General features: G+C 44.6%; 1 long non-coding RNA gene across 5 annotated transcripts in view; it reads right to left on the bottom strand.

Moving 5' to 3' along the window:
* Positions 1-575: 575 nt before the first annotated feature.
* The window catches only part of LOC132377711 (uncharacterized), a 91,950-nt gene continuing 81,996 nt past the window's right edge, over positions 576-10,529 (bottom strand). For 4 of the 5 annotated variants that reach the window (XR_009506724.1, XR_009506726.1, XR_009506725.1 and 1 more), the window contains 2 exons: positions 5,398-5,507; positions 4,035-4,595 (listed from right to left, as the gene is read on the bottom strand). This is a non-coding gene — a long non-coding RNA (uncharacterized LOC132377711). Of the gene's footprint in view, positions 947-4,034; positions 4,596-5,397; positions 5,508-10,529 lie in introns of those variants that run through there. The other variant, XR_009506727.1, reaches the window with a different exon arrangement.

Below are 10,529 nucleotides of genomic sequence, written 5' to 3'. Positions count from 1 at the left end.
TGTTTTATTAGGCGCACCTGCTCGTTAATACACATATCTAATCAGCCAGTTGTTGCATTGGTAGCCACTCAGTGCATAAAAGCATGCAGTCATGGTCAAGAGGTTCAGTTGTTGTTCAGATCAGACATCAGAATGGGGAGGAAATGTCATCTCAGTGACTTTGACCAATGGTTTCAGATGGGGTGTGAGTTGCTGATCTGCATAAAAATCTCTGGAGTTTACGGTGCAAAAAACAAGGGTAAAACATCCAGTGAGCAGCAGCTCCATGGGCAAAAGCACCTCGTTGGTGAGAATGGTCAGACTGGCTCAAGCTGACAGAAAGACGACAGTATCTCAAATAACCACTCGTTACAACAGTGCTGTGCAGAAGAGCATCTCTGAATGCACAACACATCAAACCTTGCAACGGATGGGCCACAGCAGCAGAAGAGAGTAGGTTCCAAATAAAGTGGCCATTGAGTGTAGTGTTACTGTTATAGAGAAAGTGCCATGCAGGTAGCCAAATAGACTGCAAGAGCAATGATGAGGTAGACTCATCAAATTGAACTGAATTGACTTTATTTCGTACATCCTTCACAAACATGAGGAGTAAAAATCTTCATGTTACGTCTCCATCTAAATGTGCAATGTGCAATCGTAGTAACTTATATTAATTTATAATAAATAGAACAGTCAATGTAATATAGAGTACACTCAAGTCAGCGTGAGTTCATCAGTCTGATGGCCTGGTGGAAGAAGCTGTCCCTGGAGCCTGTTGGTCCTGGCTTTTATGCTGCAGCACCGCTTCCTGGATGGTAGCAGCTGGAATAGATTGTGGTTGGGATGACTTGGGTCTCCAATGATCCTCCGGGCCCTTTTTTCACACCTGTCTTTGTAAATGTCCTGAATCATGGGAAGTTCACATCCACAGATGAGCTGGACTGTCCATACCACTCTCTGCAGAGATCTGCAATTAAGAGAGGCACAGTTTCTGTACCAGGCAGTGATGCAGCCAGTCAGGATGCTCTCAATTGTGCCCCTGTAGAAATTTCTTGGGATTTAGGGGCGCATACCAAACTTCCTCAACTGTCTGAGGTGTAAGTGGCGATGTTGTGCCTTTTTCACCACCCAGCTGGTGTGTACAGACCACGTGAGGTCCTCGGTGATGTGGATGCTGAGGAACTTGAAGCTGTTCACCCTCTCAACCCCAGATCCTTTGATGTCAATAGGGGTTAGCCCATCTCTATTCCTCCTGTAGTCTACGAACAGCTTCTTTGTTTTTATGACATTGAGGGAGAGGTTGTTCTCTTGACACCACTGTGTCAGAGAGATGACTTCTTCCCTGTAGGCCACCTCATTACTGTTTGCGATCAGGCCAATCAATGTAGTGTTGTACTGTAGTGTAGTAGCGTCATCGTTATAGTACAGGAGGCCTATTCAAGACCCTTATAGCAGGAGATTAGAAACTGTCCTTACAACTGATGGTGGGTGTCTTCAAGTTCACGTATCATCTATCTTATGGAAGGGGTGGGGTGGAAGAGAGCATGTCTGGCTGGGGTCACCCCTCTTGTAAAGACACTGCCCAGAAGAAGACAATGGCAAACCACTTCAGTAGAAAAATTTACCAAGAACAAACATGGTCATGAGACCCTGATCGCCTACATCGTATGACGCGACACATAATGAATGAACAAATGCATGGAATAAAATGTATATTCAATGATCTGGAACATAACATGGTTAACTGAATCAGTAAATTTGCAGATAACACCAAGACTGGGGATGTATTGGACAGCAAAGAAGTCTCTTAGAGCTTGCAGCTGGATCTGGATGAGCTGTAAAAGTAGCAGATGGAACTTAACACAGACAGGTACGAGGTGCTGCACTGTGGTAGGACCAACCAGTGCAGTCTTGCATATTAAATTGTTGGTCACTGAGAAGTGTTGTAGAACAAAGGGATCTGGAAATACAGCTCCATAATTGGGTAGGACTACAACTAGACATCATGGGCTAAGGGTGAAAGGCAAAAAGTTTAAGGGGAACATGAGGGGAAACTTTTTCACTCATAAAGTCAAGATAGTGTAGAATGAGCTGCCAGTGTAAGTGGTCCATGCAAGCTCAATTTCAACATTTAAGAGAAGTTTGGATAGGTACATGGATGGGAGGGGTATGAAGGTCTATGGTCCCTGTGATGGTTGATAGGAACAGGCAGTTTAAATGGTTTGGCACAGACTAGAAGAGCCAAAGAGCCTGTTACTGTGTTGTACTTTTCTATGATTCTACTCTATGACACATCTATCACAAAAATGCTCTCCTGATGAAATTCCTCTCCCACTTTCAAAATTCACTCCTGAAAAAACTGAATCCACAATTGTTCCTGCTGAGTGTTAGCTGGAAAGGTTCTCCTGAAAGCAATTTACATATCCCTTTTGGCTGATATATGATAAGGAAATGTCCCACATTTATTAAAAAATATTTTTTGAACTGAATATTACTTGTTAGTCCATGATCTCCATTCCTACCACGATGAGGCTACACCAAGGTTTGGAAGAGCAACACCTTATATTCCGTCTGGGTAGCTTCCAACCTGATGGCATGAACATCGATTTCTTGAACTTCTGCTAATTGCATCCTCCATTTCACCATTCTTCATTGCCACTTCCCTCTCTCACCTTATTTCCTAACCACCCATCATCTCCCTTTAGTGGACCTCCCCCTTCCCTTTCTTCCATGGTCTTCTGTCTTCTCCTGTCAGACTCCCCTTCTCTAGCAATTTATCACTTTCATCGATCAACTTCCCAGCTCTTTACTTCCCCTCTCCCTCCCTGCTGGTTTCACCTTGTAATTCTTCCTCCCTTCCCACCACCTTCCAACTCTGACATCCCATCTCTTTTTTCCCAGTCAACCTAAAACATTGACTGTTTACCCTTTTCTATAAATGCTGCCTGGCCTGCTGAGTTCCTCCGGAAGTGTGCATGCTTTATTAGCCAGGGCCAGTATTTATTATACATGCCTTACTGTCCTTGGGAAGTTGCTGGTGAGGCTTCACCTTAGACTATGGCTTGCATGGCTAGTGGATGGCTTTACAGCATCAGTGATTACTGATCGGGGTTCAATTCCCATTGCTGTCTGTAAGAAGTTTGTAGGTTCTGCCCGTGACCACGCAAATTTCCTCTGGGTGCTCTGGTTTCCTCCCACATTCCAAAGACATATCGATCAGTAGGTTAACTGGTCACATGGGTGTAACTAGGCAGTGTAGCTGGTTGGGCCGGAGTGTTATTATGCTGTACCTCAAACTGTGGGGGGTGGTGGCTGCCCATTGTGTCTGACAATGCAGGGGAGCTCTTAAAGTAGAAAAGCCATTGCAAAGGGGCAGCTCCTCTCGCTAAACTTCAGAAATCTGCGACCAATGGTATGAACGTGCGTCACGAGCAAGGGTACTCTTTGGTTGCAGTGAATGACTATGACAATTTCTGTGCCTAGTCATGCCCGTCACCCTCCACTTTGCAAGCTGGGACCGGCATGTCCCTATCTTACTGGGGCACGAGGCCCACCAGATACCATCACCTTGCTTAGCCCCCACTGTCGAAGAGGTATGCCAGGGTGTGGCCACTGTCACATGCAGACTTGGGGCCAGAGGTGAGAGCTGAGTATCTAGTGGGCACCAAAGGTGAGTGAATTGCCCCGGCATGGATATGACAAATCCCTTCACCAGACAACAGACAAGCTCCACCCTGGACACCCCATTTCTAAAATACAAATACAGCCTGTTTGTACAGAAGTATTCCCCACAGTTTCTGTACTAATTTCAAAAGTTTCCAGGTGATGTCTGATGCCCTACATCAGTAGAAGTGCTGGCTGCCAATGTCTTCCACTCCACTGGTGCCATTAAGCTGATGATCCGTCTGCTAATTAAATTGTAATTTGTGGGAACTTGGTGTGCGCAAACTGGACTTTGCACTTCTGCTCTGACTGCACTACCTACACTGCAGTGCTACTCAATGTGTCCTCCTTCCCCTAACCCCCCCCCCCGACCCCCCAACCTTTTGGTCTCCCTTCCATCCCAGTCCTGAGTGTTTCCTCAAAAAGGCAACATCCATCGTTAAGGACTCCCCATCATCCAGGTCATGCCTTGTTCTCATTGCTACCGTCAGGGAGGAGGTACAGGAGCCTGAAAGCGCACACTCATTGATTCAGGGACAGCCTCTTTCCCTTTGCCATCAGATTTCTGAATTGAACCATGAACACTACCTCACTTATTTTTTTATTTTTTATTTTGCATTCCATACTTAATTTGAGTATTTAACATATATATACTAATTGTAATTCACGGTGTTTTTCTATTATTGTGTATTGCATTGTAATGCTGCTGCAAAGTCAATGCATCTCACGACATATGCCTGTGATATTAAACCTGATATTAAAGAAAGGTCACGGCCCAAAACGGCTACTGTTTATTTATTTCCATAGATGCTGCCTGACTTACTGAATTCCTCATGTATTTTATGTGTGTTGCTTTGGATTAGTCATGCAGTATTTTACAGTTTCTTGGCTTGAGATAGACCATAAGACGTTTCAGCAGAACTAGGCTATTTGGCCCATCGAGTCTTCTCCATCTGAATAAAAAAATAATTAAAAAAGATGTATAAATTCACCCCCTCCTATTGGTTAATTCAAGTCTTCTGAAGCTGCTTGCTGAGAGTCCATGCAGAATATACCGCATCTTCTTGTTCAAATCAAAGCAAGCACACATCTCCCAACGATGGAATTTAATAATCTTGTGTTTGATTTAAAATGGCAGTTATATTATCATAGTTAATTAGTCTTTTAATAACCATGTCGGCACACAGTGCTAACTCATTTATAAATCCTTGATATATTCTGTTACTAGTGCTTGTAAATTGCATTGTTAATCTCCGGGTAACAAACATGTGCTGGTGTCACACTTGGCTTCATTGTCTTTGGTTGATGTTTGGTTGATGCAAAATATTCTGTACCTCCCTCTCTATCTTCCTGACAGAAATTTAGCCTAATGGTACCTCCTCCACCATGAGAAAGACCAGGTCATCAGGCATGGGAGCAGAATTAGACCACTCAGTGCGCTGAGCCTGTTCCAATGTTCCACCACACTGGAAACTCCTCTGGTCTGAAACTCCTCCATTAAATGAAACGTTCTCACCATTCCCACCCTATCCAGGCCTTTCAATATTCATTATGTTTCGATGAGATCCCCCCTCATTCTTTTAAACTCCAGTGAGTATAGGCCTGGAGCCGCCAAAAACTCTTCGTGCTTTAACCCTTTAATTTCTGGGATCATTCTTGTGAACCTTCTCTGGGACCCTCTCCAATGTCAACCCATCCCTAGATGAGCCCAAAACTGCTCACAATACTCCAAGTGTAGTCTGACCAATAACTTACCAGCACACCTGCCAGCTCCCCTCCAAATCACATCTCAGCTCCTTCTCTGTCACTGGATCCAGATTAACACACACAAAATGCTGGAGGGACTCAGCAGGTCAGGCAGAAACCTATGGAAATGAATAGACAGTTGACATTTCAGGCCAAGACCCTTCATGAGGGCTAGAAAGAAAGGGGGAAGAAGCTAGAATAAGGCGAGGGAGGAGAGGACGGTGTACAAGCTGACAGGCGATAGGTGAGATCAGCTAAGGGAGAATGTGGCTGGGTGGGGAAGGGGGATGATGCAAGAAGCTGAGAGATGAGAGGTGGAAGAGTTAAAGGGGTGGAGAAGAAGGAATCTGATAGAAGGAAGGGAAGGAGGAAGGAGGTGATGGGTAAGTGAGGAGAGGAGAATGAGTGAGTCGGAATCATAATGGGGAATGAGAAAAGAGAAGAAGGGAGAAATTACATGAAGTTGGAGAAATTGAAGTCCATGCCATTAGGTTTAAGGCAGAACATGAGGTGCTGCTCCATCCTGGGAGTGGCCTCATCACAGCAGCAGAGGGAGCCATGGACCAGCATGTCAGAACGGGAAGTAGAATTTAAATGAATGCCCATTGTAAAAACCTGCCTTGTGGGACAGACAGAGCGAAGATGCTCGATGAAGCAAGCCTCCAATCTACGTCGGGTCTCACCAGTGTAGAAGAGACTGCCCAGGGAGCACCAGATGCAGTAGATCAGGCCTCGACAGATTTGCAGGAGAGGTGTCACCTCAGCTGGAAGGACTGTGTGAGGCCTGGATCCAAATCTTGAATCCACTGGATCTAAATCTTGGATCTTCCTCCCCAACAGTGGATGCAGAAGGAGCGTTGCCAGGAGCTTGGAGCTCCCTCCCCAGCAGCACTGAGGGAGCTCCTTTCCCAGAAGGACTGCAGTGAATGCAGAAGGTGCCTTGCCAGCACAATTGGGGAATAAATACTGGTTGTCTCTGATCCTGTAGTGGACATTCAAAAGAAAAAAAAATCTTCTGGTAAACTACTACCCCCCCCCCCTCCACCTTTGTCTCTTTTCTGTCTCCTCCTGATCCACCTACTTTTCCTTACACCCACCCTGAACCCCATCGGCCTTCTATCCACTCTCTCTGCCCATCACTCACAAAGAGCCCATCTTGGGTCCTGTCCCCCATTGTTCCTGTCTGTCCACCCCACATCCCGCTCTTTGTTCCATGCTCCATCCTCAGACCAGATCCATTAGGTCCCACCATCTCTGTCACCTCCCTCCATTGTCTCCCAGCCTCTGTCAGCATCTCCACTCTCCCTCCTCCATCTGCCAAACAAACCCTCTTCTGTTCATCACCTGCCAGTTCTTGCTCCACCCTTTCTTTATACTGGCTCTCTCCCTCTATCTTCCAGACCAGATGAAAGACCTCAACCCAGAACTTCGACTCTCTATTACCCTCCAGTCATGCTGCCTGACCTGCTGAGTTCCTACAGCATTCTGTGTTGCTCCAGATTCCTGCATCTGTAGTGTCTTCAATAAATTAAAAAAAAACAAGCCTGTGCATATTTATTCCAAAGTAATCCATGTCAATCCCAGTGCACTGTCCACAGGCACTCGACTCTGCCTTCTCTCCCATCATCTTATAGATGTGTTGACGTGCCATCTTGGGAGAAGATGGGTGAGGGGACTAAGGGCTGTCGATGGATATGATCTGAATGAACTCTACATTCAGGGGCAGATGGAAGTGGTGATTTGAAATGGTGCATGGGCCACGTGGAACCGGCTGAGTCTGCGAAGATCAGGAGGGGAACAGCTTGGACTCAAGTGGGTTTAGGTTAGGAGGGAGTTGAGAGATGGAGTAGACCCTGCTGAAGCTGAGGGAAGAGTCCACACTTAATCCCAGAGAGGAACCTGGAATTGGACTTATTATCACATGTACTGAGAAACAGTGATACAGCTCACATTCATGTGGTCAGAGAGAATGGACAAACTCCACACAGATCAGATTCGAACATGCACACACACACACACACACGCACGCACAGACACAGACTCACACACACACTCATTCTTACACGATCACATTCACTCAAACACTCTCTCACTCATGCACACACACATTCTTTCACACACTCACAACATAAACACACACATACACAGACACACACACAAACATGTGTGTGCAGACAAATACAAACATGCAAACATATGTAACCACAACACACATGCATGCAAGAGTGCACCCCAGAGATGAGTGTGAGGTGATATTGATTCAAGGTATTGTTAGGCAAGTGGCCAACGCAATTTGCGCAAGTGGGTTAATGGTACAACATCAGCGATAAGCTTTCATTTGTACAAAATCTCAGTCACTTTCTACACGGGAGCACACTTGCAGACATCAGCATGCATAACCCTGTAGGAACATCCAATAAGTACAAACATACATGTCAGTAAAAATGCATTTTTTGCATATTCACATGTCTGCACACAAACTCTCTTATGTGCATATAAATACATGTACACAAACATACATTAATATGCATGCACCTGACTACACAACATATATGTATAAACAAACAAGCACACACATTCTCAGATATACATATACACTCTAATACACCGCCCCACACTCATCCTGCCTCCTTTAAAGGAAAATTGCTTAGGCGTTTGGGTGAAAATAATTTACAAGGTTACAGTGTAAGTGCGGGTGAGTCAGACATATGAGACAACACACAGCGTGCCAATGGGATGAATAGCCTCCTCCTGTACTGTAGCAATCCCATGATTCTTTGAGTGAAGGGTGTGACGTGGCATCTCCAGAACCTGCCTGACATAGAGTGAATCAGTCAGCTACTAACGAAGAACGAGAGGGGATCTCGTTAAAACCTCCCAAAACCAGCACCAGCAGACTCAGAAACATCCCCCAAGCGAAAAAGCTGCAGTTACTAACCACTCGCCACCCCCAACTACCACTACTTCATCATCTCCTGTCGGTCACCTTGCACACAGACACTCCTGTGTCCAGCGTCACTTTATGGACGTACAATCATATAACCATATAACAATCACAGCACGGAAACAGGCCATCTCGGCCCTCCTAGTCCGTGCCGAACTCTTAATCTCACCTAGTCCCACCTACCCGCACTCAGCCCATAACCCTCCACTCCTTTCCTGTCCATATACCTATCCAATTTTACCTTAAATGACACAGCTGAACTGGCCTCTACTACTTCTACAGGAAGCTCATTCCACACAGCTATCACTCTCTGAGTAAAGAAATACACCCTCGTGTTTCCCTTAAACTTTTGCCCCCTAACTCTCAAATCATGTCCTCTAGTTTGAATCTCCCCTACTCTCAATGGAAACAGCCTATTCACGTCAACTCTATCTGTCCCTCTCAAAATTTTAAATACCTCGATCAAATCCCCCCTCAAACTTCTATGCTCCAATGAATAGAGACCTAATTTGTTCAACCTTTCTCTGTAACTTAAGTGCTGAAACCCAGGTAACATCCTAGTAAATCGACTCTGCACTCTCTCTAATTTATTGATATCTTTCCTATAATTCGGTGACCAGAACTGTACACAATATTCCAAATTTGGCCTTACCAATGCCTTGTACAATTTTAACATTACATCCCAACTTCTGTACTCAATGCTCTGATTTATAAAGGCCAGCGTTCCAAAAGCCTTCTTCACCACCCTATCTCCATGAGACTCCACCTTCAGGGAACTATGCACTGTTATTCCTAGATCTCTCTGTTCCACTGCATTCCTCAATGCCCTACCATTTACCCTGTATGTTCTATTTGGATTATTTCTGCCAAAATGTAGAACCTCACTCTTCTCAGCATTAAACTCCATCTGCCAACGTTCAGCCCATTCTTCTAACCGGCATAAATCTCCCTGCAAGCTTTGAAAACCCACCTCATTATCCACAACACCTCCTACCTTAGTATCATCGGCATACTTACTAATCCAATTTACCACCCCATCATCCAGATCATTTATGTATATTACAAACAACATTGGGCCCAAAACAGATCCCTGAGGCACCCCGCTAGTCACCGGCCTCCATCCCAATAAACAATTATCCACCACTACTCTCTGGCATCTCCCATCTAGCCACTGTTGAATACATTTTATTACTCCAGCATTAATACCTAACGACTGAACCTTCTTAACTAACCTTCCATGTGGAACCTTGTCAAAGGCCTTGCTGAAGTCCATATAGACTACATCCACTGCCTTACCCTCGTCAACATTCCTCGTAACTTCTTCAAAACATTCAATAAGGTTTGTCAAACATGACCTTCCACACACAAATCCATGCTGGCTACTCCTAATCAGATCCTGTCTATCCAGATAATTATAAATACTATCTTTAAGAATACTTTCCATTAATTTACCCACCACTGATGTCAAACTGTCAGGTCTATAATTGCTAGGCTTACTTCTAGAACCCTTTTTAAACAATGGAACCACATGAGCAATACGCCAATCCTCCAGCACAATCCCCGTTTCTAATGACATCTGAAAGATCTCCGTCAGAGCTCCTGCTATCTCTACACAAACTTCCCTCAAGGTCCTGGGGAATATCCTGTCAGGACCCGGAGATTTATCCACTTTTATATTTCTTAAAAGCGCCAGTACTTCCACCTCTTTAATTGTCATAGGTTCCATAACTTCCTTACTCGTTTCCCACACCTTACACAATTCAATATCCTTCAGAAGAAATCGTTCAAAATCTCTCCCATCTCCCTCTGCTCCACACATAGCTGACCACCCTGATTCTCTAAGGGACCAATTTTATCCCTCACTATCCTCTTGCTTTTAATATAACTGTAGAAACCTTTCGGATTTACTTTCACCTTATTTGCCAAACCAACCTCATATCTTCTTTTAGCTTTTCTAATCTCTTTCTTAAGATTCCTTTTACATTCTTTATACTCCTCGAGCAATTCCTTTACTCCATGCTGCCTATATCTATTGTAGACATCCATCTTTTTTCGAACCAAGTTTCTAATATCCCTTGAAAACCATGGTGCTTTCAAATCTCTAACCTTTCCTTTCAACCTAACAGGAACATAAAGATTCTGTACCCTCATAATTTCACCCTTAAATGACCTCCATTTCTCTATTACATCCTTCCCA

The sequence above is a fragment of the Hypanus sabinus genome, chromosome 19 (assembly GCF_030144855.1).
Source record: "Hypanus sabinus isolate sHypSab1 chromosome 19, sHypSab1.hap1, whole genome shotgun sequence".
NCBI classification, from domain to species: Eukaryota; Metazoa; Chordata; class Chondrichthyes; order Myliobatiformes; family Dasyatidae; genus Hypanus; species Hypanus sabinus.
Note: the sequence above shows the minus strand (reverse complement) of the source record. Positions and strands in the feature narration are given on the sequence as shown.